Source organism: Gigantopelta aegis, chromosome 1 (assembly GCF_016097555.1).
Source record: "Gigantopelta aegis isolate Gae_Host chromosome 1, Gae_host_genome, whole genome shotgun sequence".
NCBI lineage: Eukaryota > Metazoa > Mollusca > Gastropoda > Neomphalida > Peltospiridae > Gigantopelta > Gigantopelta aegis.
Window position 1 is genome coordinate 44,542,349 of NC_054699.1, and position 15,328 is coordinate 44,557,676.

Here is a 15,328-nt window from a genome sequence, read left to right on the forward strand (position 1 = left end):
AAATCATATTTAAAAAAATAAAGAAACAGAAATCTACTCTGATCACTTAGATAATTGATTAAAATTGTGTCTACAAAAGTAGATTTTTACTTTGAGGAAATAGACATTAGCCAAGAAGTGTGTAATTTGTTAATTACATCAGTGGATGACTTCATGTGTACTTGGTAGTGAGATAATGTATTTATAATCCAACCTACTGAAATCTTAAATTTATAATTTTCCAAAAACCTATCGTAACTACTGTTGTGTTGTTGTTATTATTTTTATTTAGGACAATTATTATTACAAATAATTAAATAATTATAATAAAAAGTAGTGGACAACATTTTATTAATCGGTTTGACCTGTACTCATTTATACAGTAATTATTTTAAATTATATATTCTGTAGTTGTTGAATGATTTTTGTTGTTGTTGTTTGTTTATTTGTTTATGAAATTAAGTTGTACAGACGTGCATTATAATTTTGACGTTTAGATAACCGTAACCACTGGTGTAAAATTCATCAACATATCGGCGGGATTATCCCACAGAAGAAGAGTAGGAAAACAACAAACAACGACATTGATATACGCTACGTAACATTCAATTACACAATTTATTAACCACTGTATATTATTAAATACTTGTTACATTAATATCTACAGTTGGAATAATTTATATATATACACCAGAACATTACTCGATGTCGTAAAATCTCGATGTCGATCAACCGTTTGATCATGAATATTCAGTAGACTCTCACTGGCTGACGGTCACAAATCGCCTGTTTACTGACAACTTTAGTTTAATTTTAAGAGTAAACACCATCGTGTACATCAATGAGAGCCCAAACAAGTAAATGCTAAATTAGGTAGAGTATCACTGAATGGGTATTTACACAATATTTACTTATATATATAGACTATCAGGTTACTACGTTTTGATATCGTGGTTATTTGGCGAGGTTTAGATAGCGGTGCAACAGGCAAGTTATATTTTTGTAATATGTTTTAGTCAAAAACAGTATAAAAACTATTAGTATTATTGTGTAGAAACTACTACCGGAAGTCGGATAATAGCAGGAGCCAGAAAGCATCTTGGGAATGGCACAACCAGCCTAAAACTTGTGTTTCCAAATTTTAAATAAAATACTTAGCTTTTATTTCTAAGTTTTGTGTAATAACATTACACTTTTTGTACCTTTTTCTGTAAAAATAAACTCAAGTTTATATGCGACGTTACGGTGTAAAGCGACCAACATATAGTGATTTTGAGTTGAGAGGTTAAAAATAAAAGTACATTTGCAAGAATGGTTATCCTAGATACAGGGTATTCTAGATACAACCTATACACAGAGACACCATATAAAAGGCATATGAAGAATTTTTTTATAAAATGACTTCATAAACATGAAAAATTAAAACTAAATTAGTGTAAATATGCCCTCATACAGAACACAGATATGTCTATAATGGGACAAATAAATATATATATGAAAATAAATTTGCATATATAAGTATTGGTAACTCATCAACTGAAGCCTATTCCCTAGATAAAACTACACATTTAGTCACAATGTGCTATAAATATAAACTACCATGCTGCTATATATGGCCGCCATCTTGCCTAGGATTTGTGGGTTACTGGGTAACGAAATAAAAAAAGCCAACAACACAGGATCGGTAATTGCTAGGCTACATTCTGCAATGAAATGTATGTCATGATTGTATTGGTAATGTGATGAAAGAACTAACTGTACGATTACAAATAATTCATTGAAGAAAGGCTAAATAGTTTACTTCGATGTTCATCGATGTGACCTTCACCTTATAGTTGCATTCTTACTCCAATTATATAACTGTGTAAATGGACATCATTTACTGATTAATTCCAATAACCCAATTAAAGGGGCTATATCGTGATTCTATCCCGTACGGGATTGAAAATTTTCCATTTATCGATTGGTTTAACCTTTCATTTTATCAAGAGTTATCTCTTTATAAGAGATGTCTATGAGTTATGATTTTTAGATGAGGTTTATAAAGTTAATAACAAATGTTATTTTAATACAATAGTTAAAATATGTATTATGGTTTTTTTTAAATGTTTTACTAATACCTATTATAAAAAAAGTATGTGTTTTAATATATTACACCATACATTGGTGGTGAAAGTAGTCTCTTAAATAAAATGGCTGATTTTTAACAAAGGGTACCATGTTTTAAATTGGTATTACTAATTTATGGACAGTATTTTAAAGATTTCATTGCTCAGCTGTTGTTGTTGGATCTACAGAGGACTCTTGGATCACACTCAATCTTGTGTTTATTGTTCATGGTTATTGCTATCTTGACACCCCCGTACTTTACATTTGCTGGTAATTTTTCTCAATTTAATTCATTTTAATTCATGTTGTTTTTGATATCACATTTATTTCACCCTTTTGTATCTGTGGGATACTTGTGAATACATAATCAGTGCATATATGGTTACATTTACAACATTTGGGATATACCCCATTATACCCTTGGGTGTCATGGTGGATCACTTTACAATTACAGTAAGAGCTACATCGCTGGCTGCTAGTGACTGTGACGTCAGACGCTGTTCCATTGTAAACATTCTTTGCAGCTTCCTGCTACTTGCTTTTTTGTTTCAAAATGTTTAATTCAAAATGATGGCTAGTTCCGAATGGAAGCGAATAACAGATAATTCGAAAATAAGAGTGAAGTGTAAATGCTATATTTATTTATGCAGTTTAACAATTATTGTTGTAAATGGATGTTTAAAAAAATGAGGAAACTACCTACTTACAAATTGAGCAAACATCCGTCATGCGCACAACTCATTTCCTAGTGACATGATAGCAACGCCAAGGTTATCATGCTAGCAACGGGGGAGTTATCATGCAGTGACATAATAAATGCATGATAAATCGAATTATTTTGGCATACATATGCAGTGTTCGAGATTAACGGTATCCCAGTATCCCGGGGATACCAGAATTTAATTTTGGATACCAGACTTCAAGAACCCAGTATCCCACCGGGATACCATATACGGTTCTTGGTTTTTTTAATCCTGCATTTTTATTTTTTGCTGAAACAGTGAAAGTCATCATTTACTGGTGAAGTTAAGTAACAGTATTTTTGAGCTCTTACTCAGTCTCATGCTATGCCGTGAAAAATATCTCCCCTAACTCGTACTCCGTCTAATGCTGGGAACCGATAAATCGCTATTGTTCTTGTTGGATGTTTCCTCCTTTCAAATTGTATTGAGATATTGATCGATTCCACATCTGCAGAAAATTGATACAGGTAGGTTTATCTTTAGTAATGTCACAAACACTTATTGATTACTGCTAAATATTAATTTATGTCAATATTAGGCAAAAATAGATGCAGCAAATCTTTTTGCCAGTTCCGTTTGATTGCGAATTTCACGAATTCTGCGATTTTGATTGCGGTGTAGCAATAGATTGGGAACGAGAACGGTGTCGTCCAAATTTGTTATGATGTTATTTATGAATTTCATTTAAGTGGGATACTAAATTCTCAGGTGGGATACCAGATTCTGAATTGTTAGTATCCAACTGGGATACTGCCCAAAACTTTTAATCTCGAACACTGATATGTTATGACGTGTACTGTATTACAAGAACGTTCAGGTTTACTTTTACGGGCGTTCTAACTTGTGTCTCCTCACGTACTCGGGCACGAGTCTGTTCACAGGACTCGGATACCCATGCAAGGAAGAGCACTCTCATTTAATTATATTTTTAATGTCATTTTGCCATATTACCCAGGGGGCAAGTACCTCTCTTTTTTCGGAAAATGGACCCGGCGTGCTGTAAAAGGTTTGTCACCTAAAATCATATCTACATATATCTAAGATCATAACCTAGGTGGACAGCTTTGCCAATAAGCTACTAAAAAGTTGTTATTCGCCGTTAAATATGATGCCCCTCTGCGAAATTCATGCAGTGTTTTTCACTTGCCCAGTCTTTATTTATTCTCTTTTTGAAAAGTGTTTCCTTTATGTTTCAAGTTGGTTCTAAAGAATACGATGGTGCCGACTGATTTTTTATAAAATGTGTCTAAGATGACCCCTCGGGACCCCCCCCCCCCCCCCACACACACACACACACACTTTATTGCTGGGTGGGGGGGGGGGGGGTGTCAAAATAAAAACTTATTTATATATGTAAATGTTGGTCAAAGTGGATACTTTTTGCATCGATTTATATTAATTCAAGGATGGCAAATTCAATCAAATAATTTTCAAAATCCAATATGGCCGCCATTATGCTGAACATTCAAAATGGCCTCGAAAATGGTGGAAAGTTTCTAATGGTTTCAACAAATCCATTTCAAATTTCGTTAATATCATTATCTTATATATTTATTGCCAAAGTATTTTTGCATTTAACTGAAAACACGTAAAACATTACTTAAAGTGGGTACTACAACAATTAAATGACCACCTATAGTCCTTCCCAGCCTCCATGGATATTATTTTTGGTCAGTAATTTTAGTTTGATTTGACGTAAGAAGAAAAGTAAAAGTGTTTTGAAAATAACAAAAACACACTATGTTTTGTGTGAAGTTAGAAAACAATTGGCCCAGAAATAAATAACTTGTAGTCGATACCATAGTAAGAAAATGGCGTTGCCTGTGGTAAGGACTATAGACTAACAATATGGATCATATATAGTAAAATGTTACCTAAATCTCAACGACAAAATTGATATCGTGATTCAAAACGTATCTCAGTAGAAAGGGCATTTTTGGCAGTTGTGAATCACTCTCAGATGGGTGATGTACACAGAATACCTATAATAATGTTATAATATGGAACAGTGTAGTAAACATAAATGCCATCTACTTTCATCACTGACTGACATTGTCTTCCGATTTCGAGCTATCATTATCGGTATCAAACTGGAATCATTATCATCTTCCTCGATAATGCATAGACTATGCAGTGCAAAGCTTGGGTGAGCCTCTGGACTCCATGTATTTGAAATATATATCTATACTGGCATAGGTGTACGGACTCCCATTTTTGTAGGGGGTGGGGCAGGCTCTTTTTTCCCCGAATTAAACGAAAATGGCCGAATCTGGATAACAACATTTATTCATATTAGCATTACTACCAAAAGCTATATTGGGTTGCAAACGAATAACTACGCATGTTTATATGTATTACAACTAAGTTTGAGGATAGAATGATGGCCAAAATGTATCAGGTTTTCACATTTTCCCGAATATCTCTATCATATTTGAGCTTTTGATTCTGCACAAGGGGGCAGTTCCCCCACCCCGTGCCCCCCGTCTCGTACGCTTATGTATACTGGGTATCTTTTGTGATATAGATGTACTGTCAATATGTAAAAGATGAGACAACAAGTAGTCACAAATACGTTTTGTCTTGTTTTCGGTTGTTCATTAGTATAATTTGTAAAACAAAAGTCATCCCATTCCCACAAGAAAGATTCTCTGTTCTCTACTTTTGTCTGGCCATTCTTTGGACAAGTTTAGCTGTACCCTTTCTGAGCGAGAACCATCACAAATGAGATGAAGAGTAGTATTTGGCAGTAACTTCAAGCACTTCACAATCATGTGTACCTAGGATTTGAAAGTTGGAGAGGAAAGATCATTGATGGAAATCATCCATACAAATCGCATAACATCTACGATACTGTATTGTCTTTCTCTGGGTGGAACCGATGTTGGTGGTTGTGAGGAAAGAAGCTGGGTATTGTTTCTTAACAAAGATTTTGATCATGTCCTAACATCTCATTTATTATAAGTAACGTGGCTTTTTTATGACCAGCCACACCATATTAAATAGGTGTAATATCATGTATTTATATTATTAATACACATATCTTTATAATGTAATGCCATGTACGTATTTGTATTTGTATTCATATATGTACCAAGCAATGTATTCCTATTATTTGTATCCTCCTGTTAACCATCTTGTCTAAATCAGAATATGTATGTTCCTCTTACGCCGTTGCATAACGGCCTGAGTGTAATAAAGTTCTGTTCTGTTCTGTCACAGTGCTAAACTTCAACTTTATAACAATACGGATTAGATATTTATTAAGTGCATTAATTAGCATAGGTTAATTGGTAATCTGACGTCTGCCGGGGTGTCCACTTAGTGACATGCCTATTAAACCAATTAGTGTCGAGCACTAATTAAACATGTAGAGAGTAATCTGATACAATGTAGTTTAATTGTAGCCACGGGTACTGCAGGCGTCTTAACGAGTACGCCATGACAACTTTATCCACCTAGCTTGTCCTCTCAGATATATGTAGATAAGATTTTAGGTGGTAAACCTTTTACAGCACGCCGAGTCCATTTTTTCCATTTTGCCCCCTAGGTATATGCTTGCCTCCGGTTACATTATAGGGTTATGAGACATGGAGGGAAAATAAAAGTCGAATGTGTGGAATACAAGACAATGGCATGATTTGGCATCCATGTTCATCCATGTTCATCGCTGTGATTAATAAGCATAATGCTAGTTTACTTTATTCCTTTGTCTCATCATCATACAGTGTATGTCGGGTAGTCGGGTCCGAGTCGAGTTTGTCCCTTGAGTACTCGAGTTCAATATTTTGGACTCGTGGAGGCCCCAGTTCTAATGTCAGGACATTTGTAGTAGACACGAATTGTAACTTGTGAACCACAAAATGTTAAAGATTTTTATTTTATAGGTGAGAACTCCGCTTTACCAGAACTTTGAACTAATAATTATTACTTCGTAGTCTCACACCAGTACAGGTTGTGGCATGTGATATCATGCCTCAAAAAAAAAAGAAAAAAAAAAGTGTAAATATACACAATGAACCAAAAACAACCTTTGCTCTGGACTTAGGCGAAGTTAGAGATGCTGTCCATAGTGACGTCGTCTGAACCGTATTTGGATTGGATAGATAGATAACTATTTTAACGTGCCCATATACCACTAGGGTTTCGAACACGCCCATCCAGAGTCCGACCTCCGCTAAGATCGGTAGCCCGACTCGGGATGGGGTGGGGGGGGGGGGGGGGGGGGAGTGGTAGAGTTGAAAATGGGCAGAATTTTGAAAATAGCAATTAGTAAGAATTTTTTTTTTAATAGAATTAAAAATAAATCAATAAAAAGTTACAATCCAAAAATAAAAAGAATTGACAGCTCGGTCGAATATTTATATAATTTGGAGCATTTTAGAAGGACAGTCCAAAAATAAATAAGAGAAAGAAAAGAGGATCGGACTATTTAATATTTGTAAAAAAAAAAAGTTTAAAGTCCGATCTATATGTCCACGTGAGTGGCCTCCTTAAGGCCGTTTTGTTCTTGAGGTGGTTGGCGCCACGGAGACGAGATGAACTGCTTGCCGTTGAAGTGTGGCACAAGTTTCCCCACCTGTGACCTAGCAGGGTTTTTGCTAGCTCGACGTAATGGACGCCGGCGATGATCTTGAGTACTCTGTGGACGGTGTTGTTCATATCCCTGAAAAGGATTCCTTGTCTGTACAGACCCTCCCGGCGCGTCGTCACCACTAGGCAGAGCGTCCCATCTCGTAAGTCCGTATCGTGGATGGCCACCTCACTGCCGTCGAGGAAGCGCTTGAAACTTCCCTCTTGGATACCTCCCGGCAGTGAGCCCACGTGTGGTGTATCACCAACCAAGTACTTTTAGAGTACTGGCTCTTGATCTTGCTGACAGCGAGACTCCATGCGGCAAAGTCTCTGCCTCGGCCAGAGGCGGAAGGCCGTGCCTTGGCTGGCTGGTCACTCGGGGGAGTGACGGCCTTCCGTTTTGCAACACCAACTTCCTTGTTCGTCTCAACGGAGTTCCCCGTGGGTGGGGGTCTCGACGGAGTCGAACGTGAAGGTGCAGGAACGGGAGACGCCGACTGTGGAGTCTCGCACATGGCAATGTTCAGCTCCTCTCTTGGCGTCGACTCGTCAGACTTCGCTTGCTGGGTTTCCTCAGCTGGCTTGGCTGGCTTGTCCGGTCGGGCTGGGGGCGACGACGCAGAAGGGACCGCCGCTGGCGGTTGAGCCGCCAGCGTTGTTCCCCCCTGTGCCGCCCCTGACGCACGTTTCCACTTCCTCGGTCCTCTTCCCTTCTTTTGTGGAGCAGGGTCGCCGTACACCAAAGTCACGGTTGCCCGTGACCCAGTGTACGCGACGCGGTACTCTATCAGCGTCCCATACGAAGCAATTAATCCCCCCAGGTGGAGGGGTAACACGAGAGAGCATGGAACAGCGTCGTCTTCATCGCCAGCTCGAGTAGGAATCATTTGGATTGGCATGATAATATTGGTTTGCTTTGGTAACAAAACAATGAACAGTTAAGGGTGCGGAACTGCAAGGGTTATCCCTACCTGCTGGGGGCGAGACATCGCTTTAATTGGCCTAACCGGCCTTGGTGGTGTCATGGTTAAGCCATCGGATATAAGGCTAGTAGGTACTGGGTTCGCAGCCCTGTACTGGCTCCCACCCAGAGCGAGTTTTATTGACTCAATGGGTAGGTGTAAGGCCACTACACCCTCTTCTCTCACTAACGATTAACAACCAACCCACTGTCCAGGACAGATAGCTGAGGTGTCGGTGCCCAGGACAGCGTGCATGAACCTCAATTGGATATAAGCACGAACATAAATGAAATGAATGAATTGGCCTAAAGTGACATACCCTAGTTTTTAACCTCTACGACGGAGTTTTCACTATTAAAGCCGTTTTTGATCATTTAAATTAGAAGTACTTACATTGTATTATTTATAGTATTAATTTTCGTACACGTATCGTGGTCCCGGTCATCCAGGTTTTTGCAATACCCTAAAATGCATTTTTTCATCATTCTAAAAACGCTCGTTTGTCAGAGAAGTAATGGTTATCGATACTAGCTCTAGCTATTTTAAGACTGTATTTCCCACAGACTTTAGCTTCTGTCTGTTATAACCTTTAGCCTAGACCACAGAAAGAATAGGGTAAAAGTAAAAGGTACACAAACATATTTGTATGGATATGATAAAGAGACCATTGGTTAGTGCGTATCCAGAGTTAGAATTATCACAGTCTCTGCATAACCATACAATTTTGATTTAAAAACAACGAATTTTGCAATTGCGACACCACGCGGCCGCCATACAATTTCCCGTTTGTTTTACCGGAAGCTGATCCGATTCCAATGAAGATTCGAGAGCGCGATTGTTTGATTTGGAGCGATTTTCGTCAAAATACTGGTAACTGTTCTTGATATCATGTTTTGTATGATTTACCTGTTTTCGTGTCATGGGGATTTTACACCCACTGCAGACGATTTTTTGAATTTTTATTTTATTATTATTTTGGACGATCGAGGACAAGGCATTCGGGCAGTCGTTTCAGCTTCATACACAATACATATCATATATTTTATCTTAGTTTCACTTTAGATCTATCTTTGGTACATGGTAAAAAATATATTCATAACCATCAAAAAAAACACAATTCCAGCATTGTGAACATGGATGTCATGGGCTTAGACTATTATTTGTTGGGATATGCAAAGTAACGTCATACAAATAGTGACGTCATTCGGATGCAGCTTTTTAGATTATTTTCACCCTTGTACAGACATCAACCCTATCTGAATATTTATCTTTTTCACAAATGCAGATTATTATGTTAAAATTTTATTGCAGATATTTTTTTAATTTACCATCCGTCAAATTTAACTTGATGATAGAGCAACTGAATGTGCATAATAATTAATAAACTGGTTTGTGGGGGGTGGGGTGTGTATGTATGGCTGACTAAATGGGTCAAAGTATTATTATTGTTATTATTATTTGCATTTTTATTAGTAAGTTATTTTTGCACGATTTGTTATTAACAGTTTCAGTGTTTTGTCGATAATTCAAGGTTCTAAACTCATTTTTGTTACTCAGTGTGTGATTGTTCCCTTTGAAGAACTAATTTCTTAATTGCGTAATGTTAAGGGGTAGGTAGCCTACAGGATGTGGTAAAGAACTGACTAATGTTATGAAAAAACAAACAAACTGGACCAATGTACTAATTATTTTATTTATAAAATCAATGCAGAGTATTAGTAATGGTTATCGATACTAACTCTAACTATTTTTAGACTGTATTTCCCACAGACTTTAGCTTCCGTCTGTTATAACCTTGTCCAAATGTGTGTTGCAGGCCTGGGCCCGTGCTTATAAAAGTTAAAGTCCAAAGTCCAGACTTTAACGTTATGCTATTTGAATGGCGTTGCCATGACGTTAAAATCTGGACTTTAATAATCTAGACTTTAAGGTTTATAAGCACGGGGCCTGGTGCTTATAAAACGTTTAGAGTTTTAGACTCAAGACTCTTGACACATTGTCATGACAACGCCATACAAATTGTATGTGTGTGACGTCATCAGCACGGGCCCAGGTTTGTAGATTTGATAACTAAATTTTGTGTCCATTTTCACTCGGTGAAACTAGGTTCGGCGCCTTTAATGGTGGTTGGTTAAACCAAAGGATATAAGGTTCAGTCGTACTGGGTATTTACTCTTACCACACGTGAATCTCAACGAATGAAAGTAGAAGATTTAATAAAAACATTACAATGACGTCTCTCTCTCTCATTACCGGCCTTGGTCGCGTAGTGGTTACGGCTCTCTCACATAACACGGTTAACGACTCAATGGGTAAGTGTGTAACGACCCAACTAGAGTACATTGATATATTAATCATCGACTATTGGATGGCAAACATTTGGTAATTCTGACTCATAGTAAATGTTGAACGACATCCCAGTACAAAAATACACATCGGCTATTGGGGGTAGTCAATAGAGGCAACCCACTACATTTTCTTAATGCAACAAGGGATCTTTTATATGCACTTTCCCACAGACAGGAAATCACATACCACGGCCCGTGACCAGTTGTGGTGCAATGGTTGGAACAAGAAAAAACATCAGTTGAATGGATTCACCGAGGTGGTTCGATTCTGCGATGCAAGCACCTCAAGCGAGTGCTGAACCGACTGAGCTAAATCACGCCCCTCCTCAAAACAGAAAAAGAAATAAAGAAATGTTTTATTTAACGACGCACTCAACACATTTTATTTACGAATATATGGCGTCAGACATATGGTTAAGGATCACACAGATAATGCGAGAGAAAACCTGCTGTCGCCACTTCATGGGCTACTCTATTCGATTAGAAGCAAGGGATCTTTTATATGCATCATCCCACAGACAGGGTAGTACATACCACAGCCTTTGATATACCAGTCGTGGTGCACTGATGGGGGTGGGACGTAGCCCAGTGGTAAAGCGGTCACTTGATGCGCGATCTGTCTAGGATCAACCCCCGTCGGTGGACCCATTGGGCTATTTCTCGTTCCAGCTATTCTGTACTATTCTGTCTGTGGGATGGTACATATATAAAACATCCCTTGCCTGCTAATCGAAAAGAGTAGCCCATGAAGTGGCAACAGCAGGTTTCCTCTCTCAATATCTGTGTGGTCCTTAACCATATGTCTGACACCATATAACCGTAAATAAAACATTTCTTTATTTCTTTTTTTGGTGTACTGGCTGGAACGAGAAATAGCCTATTGGGCCCACCAACGGGGATCGATCCCAGACCGACCGCACAGCGAGTGAGCACTGTACCACTGGACTACGTCCCGCCCCTCCACAAGAGAGAGTTTGATTGTTATTTCATCATATTTTATATCCATGTAATTGTTGTAAACTTGGAATTACGCCGCTCATACAGTGTAGAGCAGTTTTATCGTTCATACTTCCATGAATGTTTGTTTTATATAACGACACCACTAGAGCTCATTGATTTGTTAATCATCGGCTATTGTATGTCAAACATTTGGTTATTTGACGTATAATCTTAGGGAGGAAATCTGCCGCATTTTTCAAATAGTAGCAAGGGATCTTTTGTATGCATCATCCCACAGATAGAATAGCACATACTGCGGCCTTTGATACACCATTCTGGCTGGAACTAGAAATAGCCCAATGATGGAGATCGATCTTAGCCCGACCACGCATCAGGCGAGCGCCTTACCACTGGGCTACATCCCACCCCCATACTTCCATGAATGTAAAACATTATCATGTTCAGTTTTAAATGTGTTTCTACGTAAAATATTATTGGTTGTGTATGGAATGTATTTCTAATCGTCCTAATGATTGTCAAACTTCCTAATAGGCCTATATGGGAGCGGAACGTAGCCCAGTGGTAAAGCGCTCGTTTGATGCGCGATCAATCTGCAATCGATCCCCTTCGGTGGGCCCACTGGGCTATATCTCGTTCCAACCAGTGCTCCACGACTGGGCCCGTTCTTATAAAACTTAAAGTCCAGACTTTAATAAAGAAAGAAATGTTTTATTTAACGACTCACTCAACACATTTTATTTACGGTTATATGGCGTCAGACATATGGTTAAGGACCACACACAGTTTGAGAGGAAACCCGCTGTCACCACTACATGGGCTGCTCTTCCGATTAGCAGCAAGGGATCTTTTATTTGCGCTTCCCACAGGCAGGATAACACAAACCATGGCCTTTGTTGAACCAATTATGGATCACTGGTCGGTGCAAGTGGTTTACACCTACCCACTGAGCCTTGCGGAGCACTCACTCAGGGTTTGGAGTCGTTATCTGGATTAAAAATCCCATGCCTCGACTGGGATCCGAACCCAGTACCTACCACGCCGCCACCGAGGCCGGTATAGACTTTAATAAAGTCCAGACTTTAACGTAATGCTATTTGAATGACGTTGCCATGACGTTAAAGTCTCGACTTTATTAAAGTCTAGACTTTAAGGTTTATAAGCACGGGGCCATGTGTAACAAAGGTATGTACTATCCTGTCTGTGGGATGGTGCATATAAAAGATCCCTTGCTGCTAATCGAAAAGAGTAGCCCATGAAGTGGCAACAGCGGGTTTCCGCTCTCAATATCTGTGTGATCCTTAACCATATGTCCGAGGTCATATAACTGTAAATAAAATGTGTTGAGTGCGACGTTAAATAAAACATTTCCTTCCTTCCTTCCTTAATAGGCCTATATATTTATTCGTACGTACGAAATAATTTGAAAACCAAATCCATCTTGGGCTATGTAGAGACATTAGGACAATCAGAAACACCAGAAATACACAGCCACTGATATTCTAAACAAGAACATGTATTTACTATATAATTTCAGTTGTTAGTCGAAAATATTTTACAACGCAGCAAACAGCGGATAGTTCCTTTAATTCGTGTGTCTTAAAGGGATTGTCCTGAATTTTCAGCCATTGTAAGAGAGACAGACAGACCGACATACAGACAGACATATATTTTATTAAAGTCTCACCCATAATATTACATAAATACATAAGCATCCTTAATAAAATAATAAAGAGGCCACTCGTTATGGAATTACGAGACTAAAACGAAAAAAACACCCTATTAAAATAAATACATATTATAATAAAATACACAGTAGACATAAAAGTGTTGAAATATATACATATGTATGACATGAATTAACAATATAAAAACCATTTACGTCTTTTTAAAATATAATAACCGGTTTTGGCGCATAAAACAGACATACGTGAATCGCTAAAAAAAACCCCCACATAATATTTGTCTTCTTCCGATATTTGATAAAAATCGTTAATTAAAAAACTAGCTTCTAAAAACAGCGGATATCATAGATCATCGTAAAGAGGACAGTTCATTAAAACATGAGATGTTTACAATAACAGAGCCTTGTTTGCAACTACTTTTCATACTAAATAAAAAAAATTGTTTAGAATACCAGTGTCTGTATATCGAATGTGTTTGCGGTAGTATATTAATGTTTGTAGCACTCAGTTTTTACTTTAATTCGTGATATATATTTTTAGGACAAAAACAAACACCTTGTAAATACAAACACTGATATTTTAAATAAGAAAATCTATTTAATTTGTATGTTGCATCATCGAAAAGGCTCTATTGATCGGAAACATTTTGCAATGATTGCAAACTCAGGACTTTCTCTTTAATACTTACTTAAAAAAAACAGGATTATATTTCTTTGTTCAAATGCATTATAACAAAATCCAGTCAACCTTTTTTTTCCTGTTTTCTGATTTCTACTATTTAATAATTGTAAAAATATGAACATACTATGCTTATTCACATAATATTTAGGCATACAACGTTCTCTCAAAAATGTAAAAATTAAAAAAAGAAAAAAGAAATGTTTTATTTAACGACGCACTCAACACATTGTATTTACGGTTATATGGCGTCAGAGATATGGTTAAGAACCACACAGATATTGAGAGAGGAAACCCGCTGTCGTCACTTCATGGGCTACTCATTTCGATTAGCAGCAAGGGATCTTTTATATGCACCATCCCACAGACAGGGTAGTACATACCACAGCCTTTGATATACCAGTCGTGGTGCACTGGCTGGAATGAGAAATAGTCCAATGGGCCCACTGACGAGGATCGATCCCACACCGACCACGCGCTGTACCACTGGGCTACCTCTCACCCCAGAACAAAATGAAATTAATCTTCTAGTACACTAAACGTTAGGCATTTACGATTTTCAAACGGAAATGGGTTGGCTTTCTCAAATGTTCCAATTTCAGTCATCAACCCGCAGCGTGCAGAAATCTTGAAAAAGCTCTTCTTTATAATTTTCTCAATGTACTGCTAAAGCAATGCAGATCTACCGGCTCTAAGACATTTGTGTGTCTCCTGAATTCAAGGGCCATAAGTCTGTGAAAACGGGTTAAATCGCCTTGAAAGTGTAACTTAATCTGTAACAGAACATGCTATAGCTATACACACAATTATCTCAAGGCATTGTGAAAAATACATCCGGAAAACAAATGTTCATATCTCCTAAGTTCAAGGGCCATAACTCTGTTAAAAATGGGTAAATCGGAATGAACGTCAAACTTGATATATGTAACAGTACATATTATAGCTATACACTTTATTTCAGCTGAATATCTCAAGGCATTGTGAAAAATACATCCGGAAAACAAATGTTCGTATCTCCTAAGTTCAAGGGCCATAACTCTGTTAAAATGGGTAAATCGGAATGAACGTCAAACTTGATATATGTAACAGTACATATTATAGCTATGCACTTTATTTCAGCTGAATATCTCAAGGCATTGTGAAAAATACATCCGGAAAACAAATGTTCGTATCTCCTAAGCGCAAGGGCCATAACTCTGTCAAAAATGGGTAAATCGACATGAAGGTCAAACATGATATGTAACAGTACATGATAAAGCTATACACACAATTTCATCCAGAAAACTCTATGTGGG